The following is a 10,345-nucleotide window of genomic DNA, read 5'->3' on the forward strand; positions in this document are numbered from 1 at the left end:
GACCAATCATCTGTAAATCTTGCTTTGATGTGATGCCCAGTAATATTCTAGTGTTTACAGTTTTGACAGTAAAATGACACAGGAAAAAAATCAAAATTAGCATTTACAAGAAGTCAGGAATGAGAAAACAGAAGGAAGGCAACAGAGATTTGTGCTAACAGAGGGATTATGGCTTTTGATAAAGGGCAATATGCCATCTATAAAGCACAGTAATTTCTGCAAATCCCTGTTTTCCTGGCAACAGTGAGGAAGAAGCAGCCCATACACTGCTTTGACAAGATGGCAATCACGTGCTTTAATAAAATGTTTAGTAGCTCTGCACAGCATTGTCCAAGCAACATAAAACTGGAGAGAGAGTGCTGCTGTGCAGGGAGGAGAAAGACACCATTTCTCAGAGCCAGAATTTTTCATGCTGACCAACTTCCCAACAGCAAAGGGTGTCCCTATGCTCATAAAGGTGTCCTTAGGACCCCAGAGACCCTGATTCCTCAGTCCCCACCTGGTGCTCTGGCCACACAAACATCCTTCCTGTGATAGGCAACAGTGTCCACCAAAATTGTAATAGCAAGTGCAGTGTAGAAGAACTTGTTCTTAACTGGTTGTGCAGTGTACAGAAGGTGGCACCTGTTGGTTAAGCATGGTGTACATGCAGGTACCTATGAGAAAGCTGTTCTGTTCTTAAATATTTGCAAATATCTGCATGTGGCAAAGTGCTGTGGATTTGTAAGTCATGCACATTTTCTCTTCAGTAATGTTTACTTTAGCCCCAGGGACAGTGCAGAGTGTAGCTGTGACCAGAATGGATGACTTCATGAGAGGAGGGAACTTACCCAGCCTCACTGACAGATTTTTATGAAGGGTTTCCCAAAGCCAGCCTGCAGCAGTGCAGCACTACAGATATGCTTCTGACATTTGTAGTTCAAGAAGCAGCAGTATGAAAAGTAAAACACTGCCAGTGGGTTTCCATAAAAAGCCTGATTCTTGGATTATTTCTGGGGGTTTCAGTGTAGCTATGAGCTGTACAACCCTAAGCTTTCTCTTGGAAGCACTTGACCAGTCTGCATCTGTCTTCTTTTCCACCGCTACCAAACAGAGTGAACTGCAGCAGTGCTGCAAGCTCCAGGGAAGCAAGGACTGGAGAAAGGAACAAGAATTTGGGAGCAACTGGAAGAAAGAGACACATGAACTCAAGAAAAAAGACTCAGGAGTCCCCATAATGTTTACTTTCAGAAATAAGCCAAAAACTTCTCCTGACAAAACCTTACATTCCTGAAAAACTGACAAAGTTAATTTAATATCCATAAAATAGGTTATCTTTTTGGAAAAATACCTGGAGTCTTTCTTATCCATACAGAATAGATTGCCCAATATTCCTATGGCTTCTGCCATAGGTCCTAGTCTGATTATAGGCATGAAATATAGGTAAATGTAATTATGATACAGGCAGATTTATGTGTCCCCAGGCAGGTTTTAAAATAACAACAAGAGTATAAATACTGGATCTATGGAAAGAAAATGTCCATTATTAAAATCAATCCACAAGCTAGTACTGTGAAAAGCTTTCTTCTTCAACACAGCTGTCAGCCCCGCTGAGATTTTAAATTGGAGTTTGTCTAGTGTAACTCTCACTTTCTGTTTAAGAAGCAAAGCCAGAAACATTAAACTTTTGTCTCTGGTTTTTAAAGTACAGGAAAGCTAGTATAATTGCTGCACTAATGTAGAGTTACGAGCTTTTAGGCTCCCCAGTTTTTGGCAAAGAAGGGTTGCGTCTTTGGATTCATGAAATAAGATATTTCTCAGTACAAATTTGCCATAGTCTCTCTTCACAAAAAATCTACATCCCTTCCTCTCCTCTGGACCATTTGGCATGGCTCTCTGGTTTGTCACTGCCTGTACTGCACTCCAAAACTGGCTGTACTTCAGTCACCAGTCACTGTGCAGTGTTTCCATGTGAATTATTAGAGTGTGCTTGACATCTGGAGTTCTTAAGAAATGAGAAGTATGGTTCAAATCTCAGACAGCAGCTTGAAAGGCTTACGGAGATGCAGAGCTAGGTCTGTGGTCTGGCTGAGGCAATGCCCATGCCAAACTCAACAGAAAAGGCGGCTGGGCGACAAAAGTGATCACCCATTGGACCCGCAGCATGCACAACACGGCTTTTGGTGTCAGGCTAAAAAAGAGTGGTTTAGAGGGTGACACAAAATCCCTGCGAGGAGCACAAGGGTCGGTGCCATATGTGCCATATGTGTCAGTGAAGTTTGGAACTAAGGACTGATAGGACAAGAAAAGTAGGACTTAGCTTGAGTTCTTAAGTTAGACAGGCTTGTGTGAAAGCAATTAACCAGCTGGGAATTCTTTGGAGAAAAATTACTTCAAACAAAGACAAATCTTTGGAAGCTTGTATCAGGAGGAAATAGAGAGGAAACTTAAGGATGTTTTTCTGAGTTAATTTATTTTCATTCATCATTGGTATTGATTAACACTGGATTGACAGGATAGTGTCATTATTAAGGCTTTATTCATCATCTTCAGCAAGGTAGTCTGTGTAATAGCAAAAAGACATTTTGCACATTTTATTTGGTGTTTTTTTGTGCCCCTCCTTGGAGTCTCTAGAGCCACAGATCAATTGTTAGTGTTTAGTGACCTGCCCAAGGGTGTAGGGCCTGTGGGTAGGTCTTCTTCTCTGGCTGGCACTTGTACAGCACATAATGTCTAAGATGACACTGACCCTTTCAGCCTTATAGGAATAATATTCTCAGCACGATGAATTGTTCTTGAATGTTTTCTCCAGTGTACTTTGTTACATGCCCAAACATTTATTTTCCTCTTGAGTGTATGTCCAACATTTTCTCTCTGCTCTCTTTGTTGCATGGGTTTGATTGTAGCCAACAGCAAAGGTCAAAAGCCATGTTACTGTTTCTATTTCTATGTTTCTGTTAAGCTGAATTAAATTGTTGGTGCTGCAAAGTGACTTCTTAAAAAGCTTATGCTGCAAGTCTTCAACCAGTATAAACCGAAGCTGAGCTGCATCAGTTTAAACCAGATGGTGCAGAGACAAAATGTGGTCCAAAGAACAGGGTGCTGATCTGGAAACCAAGAAAAAGGGTTTGCTTCTCAAAATTTTTCACCTTCGTCTGCCTCAGGTTTTCTGGATGGGTGGTAGAGCGACACTGTATTTTAAAGCACTTTGCGCATTCAATTTTTCAGTCACGCAATCTTTTTCCTTTCTAACATTTATCAGTATGATTGCCTGCTTAATCTATGTTACAGATAGATTATAAAATCATAATGTCTAGAAATACTATGGTGTCCTCAAATAGGTTAATCATCTTTACCAGTGTGAGTATTCACTAGGAGGGGCCATTTCTCAGTCCAGAAGCAGCAGCAGAGCAGCACTGACTTTTATCCATCAAGCAGCCTTCCATTTCTTTCCTACATAGTGAAGAGAATCCAAACCTTCACTTAGAGTATGAATGATTCTGATCAGCATTTTCAGGTTAACCTGAATTAATATTTAGTTCAGCCTTCAAATAGCCTTTGGAGAAATTTGGCCTAAGTGGTTGGGGTTTTTTTTAATCTTTGATTTTTTTCTATTTGTTAGAATTTCTTCAAATGTCATGAACTGAAAACACCTGAATGTCTCTGCTATGATAAGTGTTCACTTCCCAGATTTGTTTCCTGAGGAAAGTCCTTTTTCTCACCAGAGCCTGAAGAACAGAGCTATCATTTTCCATGGGTTTTAGATGGCTCATGACCATAAGCTTTTTTTTCCACTGGTATGGTCAGTTCTCCAAGGCAGCTCATCCCCGCACTCCTTGATGCTGCCTTAGAGCATGAAAGGGAAAGAAATGGATCAAAATCTCCCTAGAGGATCATCTGGCTTTAAAAATACAAGTAAAGCCAAATGGATACTTTACAAATGTGAGCAAAGTATCTTAATGGAGAAAGCATCAATCCTACAGAGATGATATGACAGCTGCTAGAATAAAATCCAGGTCTGTGCGAATACGCAGAACACCTTGGGCAACAATTCATAACACATAAACACTTTATTTTGAAAATAAACATTATCCAATCTACTGTTTCCAGGCAAGTTGCTATTTATTTACTTATCACACCAGTTCAGTGGGACTCAGTGCTTTCCCTATGTGTTATAAAGATTCTGAGACTTAATCATTTCCAATGACCAGTTTTGCATAATTCAGATACTATGAATATTTTATTTATGTTAGCAGCCTCTTTATTGCAAGCAATATTTTTAATGAATCCATTATATGTTAAAAAAAATCAGGATTAAACTTGGCTCTCTGTTCTGGGGTCATAAATCTGGATTAGCTTTCTTTTTAACAGTAATTTTACTCAAGGTTTTGTGAATGGAATTTGACTTGGTGTCCATTGAAGAAAAATGTGGCAAAATATACATTCTTTACTCTCAATCCTAATGAAGAATTACCAATACGCTAGTGAATACTCCTAATACAGAAAGTCAGTGAAATTTGTGGCTGTGTTCTTGGTCTTATTCACATTTTATATGGTCACTGTTTTAAATTACTAGCACTACATTAGAGTGTGTTAAGATGCATCATATAAACAGATACAATTTACCATGACCTTGAGGCCACATGATGTGTACATTGCATTACATTAGCTATCAAAATATGTTCCTTATATAGTACAGTACCCACTGCAGACAGAGATTTGGGTTGTTAGGCATACTGTACAGAGTTGGAAGACATATGCAAATAATCTCTCCAGATCCATGGCCACGTCAGTAGTATCTTTTTAAAGAGAATAAGAATAAGCTATAAGAAAAAAGAAATGGATCCAAGTGGCTCTGCTTCACAGGTGAGGTGAAATCTTTTGCTAAACCATGGAAACTTCTGCACCTCAGGAAGCATGTAACCCTGAGGGTGACCAAGCAGGGGAACAGGTTGCACAGAGAGGTTGTGGAGTCTCCATGTTTGAGATATTGAAAAACTCCCTGGACATGGTCCTGGGCAACTGGCTGTAGGTGATCCTGCCTGACCAGGGGGTTGGACCAGGTGACCTGCAGAGGTTCCTCCCAACCTCAGCCTGTGACCCTGTGATACCCACAACTCCCTGCAGCAAACACCTGCTGCCAGTGCAAAAGCAATGTGCCAGCGCACAGGGGTTAGGAAAACCAGCTCTTCCCATGATATTTTCTTCACTGCTCATCCCAATGGCCTTGCCAAACCATTTTGTGAGTTAATTGTGACCTTTTCACTCCCAAATCCCAGTTCTCTACTGTACCACAGAGTTCTACCCCAAGACCTGAAGAGGACATGTGTCACCTTGCCCTTGTGCTTTCCCCAGTGTGTTACTCCCAGCACAGCCAGCTCATTTCCCCAGGAGCAGGGGACCTGCACAAGTTGAGCTACCATCTCTCTCCCATGCCATGCTCACTCAGAGGATGAGCCAGAGGGGCAGCTGTTCCCATGGATTGAAGCCCTGACTCTCCCGGCTGTGCCAGTTTGTGCAAATCGACCTTCAGCAACCCACTTCAACCTTCTGTTCTTCCTCCCTCCCTTTCTTATACTTCTTACTGTTGTAATTTTGCAAGCTGCTTGGGCTAGGTATCATTCTCACTATCTGTGTCTGGTTTCTAGCCCAGACGTCAGCAGGGGTTGCTGCATGCTGCTGCAATATAAATGACTAATGATGATGATAAAAGGTGTGGGAGTTGGTTGCCTGGAGTGTTACCCTACTTTGATAACTTTGTTTTAGAAACTAGCTTCTTCCTCAAATTATCTGCTATTTTATCTTATTACATCTAATATTTTACAAGTGGCAAGGGATTCTCAGCTGCCTCCATTTTAGAGTGCTCGTCCAAGGGCTTTGAAAGAGGCTTTGAAATTTTCAAAGTTTGGATGGTGTTGCTGTGACAGTGCCAGTAGCCTTCAGCATGAGTTGCAGGGTATTGGAACCTTTAAAAGTCAGCTGCAACTGTGTCCTAAAAGAGGCATTCAATAGAGAAGTGCTCTATTTTTAAATTTGGGCTGATACAGGTAATAATTACACACTAAACAGTATGTGAAAAGAACATTATCAAGGTTGCACAGCTCAGCACTTGAAGCTAAGAAATGCTGTAAGCAAAATTGTCTCTACTCCATTAATTTGCCACCTTGCACAGGTGCATCAGTCACAGACTATTTTTGCACAGGGTCCGAGTCTCACTTGGTGTGCATAATAAATGACTCAGTTTGTGAGTTCAATACTTGATTTTCTTTTCAAGGCATAGTTCAGACTCTGCTGTGAAGGCAAAATTATTTCCCGCTGGGGCATTCCGGGGTGTTCCACCGTGCGGGTCCTTGCCACGTGCAAACACTGACTAATTTCCATTTATAGCATCTTAATAGCAATTCTGAGTATCATGGCTCCCTAGTACAGCTGGTAACCTAAGGCAAAAAAAAGAGCAAGATTAAAAGTATCCATAATTGTGGGTGTCTAATGTAAATTTTTCAGAGGACCTGGCAGCACATCTTGCAGCTCCTATTACCTTCCCCTGCACTACTGGCCAGTAGTTTCCACTTTCATGTATTCCAACCCCCCAGGCCCAAGGCAGGCTCCCAGAAACACAGACCAGGGAACAGGTTTGAAAAGCATGGTGTGAGCAACTTGTCCTGTTCCTCAGAGCAGTGTCTAACATTTGCAGACAAAAGACTGCTGTTCCTCTTCTCAGATTCTCTTGACACCTTTAATTCTGACCAAAAAAAAATAAAATTGAACCATTCTACAAGAGAAAGCTTTTTTTTTCTCTTGTTCTATGGCAAATGTGTGATGCTCTGACTGAAGCTGAAATTTGCTGCTTTGCTAAAGCCTACCTGATAACGCATGAAGAGATGGAGGCTGAATTCATTCTGGATCACCTTTAATTGTGGCATTTTTGGGTGGTCTTTGTAAGTTAATTACAAAAACCTGCAAAGAATTTATTTTTAAAAGCAAAATGATAACCTTCTGCTGTTCAAATTTTCTTACTGAAAACTATCAATGTCATTTCAACCTATTGGAGTGCTGCAAGGATGCACCAAGCTAGCAGAGTAATTACATAGGAAAAGAAATTACAAGAGAGGTAATTTCTTTTACAAAATTTATCACTTAAACATATTTTCAGGCTCACAAAACCTTCTTCAGCACTTATATCAAACCATCTCAGCCACAATAAAATTGAGAATGCAGTCCTTGCTTCAAAGTAAAGATACTTGAGTATTTCACAGAAATGTTTGTCAGGTTTTTATAGGATAAAACAAATGGTTTACAAGTATCATTCTTATAAACAGCAAAACTGGGTGAATTTTTTTCCAAAAAAATATTTTTCCTGAGATAAATGGCTGGTGAGTATAATTTCAAACCAAACAGTTATAATTTTAAAATTATAAAAAAACCCCTGAACACAACTTTCCTAAATCAGAAAGCGTCAGTTGGATTTATTTGTAGTGTCCCTTAACGTAGCCATAATTACTAATCAATTTTGGAATAAAAATACAGATGGAAGTAAAAGCAGAGATTTTAGTCTTTACAGATTGTTGTTTTACCCACACACTAACAGCTCTTTCCTAGAGAAACTCTTCTTCTAGATCCCTCAAGCTTCTGAACGCTCTTCTGGTGCACATATGTTTTGTAAGGAAGGGTCACATCTGAGCTAAAGGTAGTTTGATCCGTTACAGGCCAAATTATCTCCTGGCCTTGGCTAAACTTGGAGATATTATATAGCAAAAAATTAATATAAATTTATATCACTTTCCCTTATCTTAATATTTCTTAAATGTCTTTGAAGCAGCTCAGTTTCCATTCCAACATGCAGTTGTGAGGGCAGATCTTCAAATAGCTTATGACAGAGGTTATGTGCCTTCTGGCAGATAACAGAGACCTATCTTTCTCTGAGACTTGGATATTGCATTTTTTCTTGTACAGGGCTTCAATGCATTTTTGCTCCTAAAAGAGAAGCCTGGAGATGCCCTTGAAACAGAAAAATAGGTCTGAAATTATAGTGATACTTCAGCATCTCATTCTTTCACAAAGATTTTTCAGCTAATACTACTTTAATCCAGAAAAAAGTTGCAAATTTTAGGACTTCTACACTTTTTATTTATTTATTTGCTTATTTATTCATTTATTTACTTTTTATATCTGAATTTTTCAGCATCCAAATGTGCTCGTGATAGATTTTTTATTGTTCTGCTTTGTTAATCTCAGGAAAGATGGGCAAAAGATTAGAAGAGAGAGCTCTGGCTTCAAACTTCTACTCTTTATCATAACTTCCATTGTGTGGGAGGGAGAAATGTTAGCCTTTTTTCTCTTTTCTTTTCTTTTCTTTTCTTTTCTTTTCTTTTCTTTTCTTTTCTTTTCTTTTCTTTTTTTAATCTTTGAATGAAAAGTGTCCTTTCTGCCAACCTTGATATGTGTAAAGGAAAAAATATTTGGAGTAAGGACAGTACATCTTCAGCTGACAGGCTGGACATGAATACCTGAAGCACAGAAAGGTTTTGCCATCTGCTGCTTAAAACTCCTTCATATTAATAGAAAAGCCAGCGAGAAAGGCAAGAAAAATAATCAAAAGTGTGGAATAGCTTCTGTATGAGGATACCACTAGACAGACTGGGATTTGTCAGTCTTGAAAAAAGATGGCTACAGGGATGTGGTAAGAGACTTACAGCATTCTAAGTGGCCTGAAGAAAGAAAGCCAATTACTCATTTTGTCCGGAATTGCCTAATGAGGAACGAAAAACAAGTTCAAACAACAAATGGATACTTCTTCAGAAGTCCCTTAGTTATCTTTTGACCTCATTGCTAGAGGACACTGTAATGACAGGTTCACTGAAGAGTCTGGATTGCAGAATACCAAACCAGAAAGACAGCAATATCAGGTACCAAAGTCAAAGAATAAGACGTTACTAAAAATAGCTGCATTCATACACTAATTTAACTACTGACTACTCCTGGCATAAAGTGATTGCTTTTCATTTATTCAATCAATGCTTATATTTATTTAGCTTAAAGACTTTCTTGTTGCCTCCTAAAGTGAAACTCAACCCATGAACTCTGATTTCAGTGAATGTGAGAGAATATTGTCACTAACTTCCAACAAGCCAGGATTTAATTTTCACTTTACTGAGCAACAAATAGAAGTAGAAGCTGGACCACTAGAGTTTTTCTTACAAAACTGAGCAATGCTTACCCAAGTATTACTGAGGAAATCTAAAGGTCTGAAAAGAAATAATGAGTATGTAAAAGGAGGAAAATGGCAAGTGTGTGCTGCAGTACCACTGAGAGTCAAACAATTCTGCTTCTGAGCAGTGGCACTGAGCAACCAAGCAAAGTGCTATCAGGAAAATGGGTTGTGAACACAAAATAGGCCAGTCTAAACCAAACAGAAACACACTGAATTTTCACCACTGTTTAGGTTGAAACAGAAAATTAATAACCTCTGGACTTGTTAAATTTGGACGTTTAATCATAAATGCTTCTTCTGGTTGTGTTTTATATAGACTGTTAATTTTGATCTATGACAATTCATTCTTCATAGTGCATCTCATACCAAAGGGGAAAGGGCTGTGGGTTAAAGGGTAACTTGCTCTCCCTTTGGTCAGGTTTGTTCCTTTCAGAATCTAGGAAACCAGGACTCATGAAGCCTTATGAATCCTGACGTGGGAAGCCTTGCTGTAGGTGGAGGAACCAAAGGCTGTCAGCGAGTCTGGGGATGGCACTGCCTGCACAGTAGTAACAGCTTGGTGCTTGAGAATTATTTTTCTGCTATGGAGCATAGCTTTGTTTCTAAGATAAGGATATCTGTATTGAAAATACTTGGTTTCTTTACAACAGAGCTTAGGTATCCTGAGCATATCAGGGCTGTGAGTAGTCCCAGAAACATAAATGCGGAGAAGGAAGGTAAAACTGCAAAAATTGCTGCAAGTCCTTTCCCACTCCTGAGTTCTAAGCTGCCTGGGGGACAAAAACTGCTGCCAAAACAAACTGGATCAGACCCAAGGTGGAGAGCAGGATGAGCCCTGTAATACATTACTTATTTAAATTCTGCCCTCTCAGAATAACCTCTTTGCTGCCGAGTGCTTCCCTTTATTCTAGAGGGGGTCTCACATTGCTGAGACCTTTGGAAATATCCTGACTGTAGTGCTATAAATAGCAAGTATTTCCCACTGACTAAAACCTGCAGCATAGCAGCAGTCTGATGTGGGTTTATTTTCCTGCTTGAGGACTACACAAGTGCTTGTGTCCTCTCTCCGCTGAGACATCCCTTCACTTTAGGCACTGGTCTCTCTGCTCACTGCTGGGGAGTGTTATTGAACCCGGCTCAACTTCCTGCTGTTTA

General features: G+C 39.8%; 1 protein-coding gene across 12 annotated transcripts in view; it reads left to right on the forward strand.

Annotated features, from left to right (window-relative positions):
- The window catches only part of CUNH14orf132 (chromosome unknown C14orf132 homolog), a 234,467-nt gene that overhangs the window by 122,503 nt on the left and 101,619 nt on the right, over positions 1–10,345 (forward strand). Inside the window, exon 4 of one of the 12 annotated variants that reach the window (XR_001860236.1) lies at positions 3,497–3,507. The exons of the other annotated variants lie outside the window; for them this stretch is intronic. The gene's annotated coding sequence lies outside the window, so the exon portion shown is untranslated. Of the gene's footprint in view, positions 1–3,496; positions 3,508–10,345 lie in introns of those variants that run through there. 12 annotated transcript variants of the gene reach the window in all.

The sequence above is a fragment of the Corvus brachyrhynchos genome, unplaced genomic scaffold (genome assembly GCF_000691975.1).
Source record: "Corvus brachyrhynchos isolate BGI_N302 unplaced genomic scaffold, ASM69197v1 scaffold1, whole genome shotgun sequence".
Taxonomy (NCBI): Eukaryota; Metazoa; Chordata; class Aves; order Passeriformes; family Corvidae; genus Corvus; species Corvus brachyrhynchos.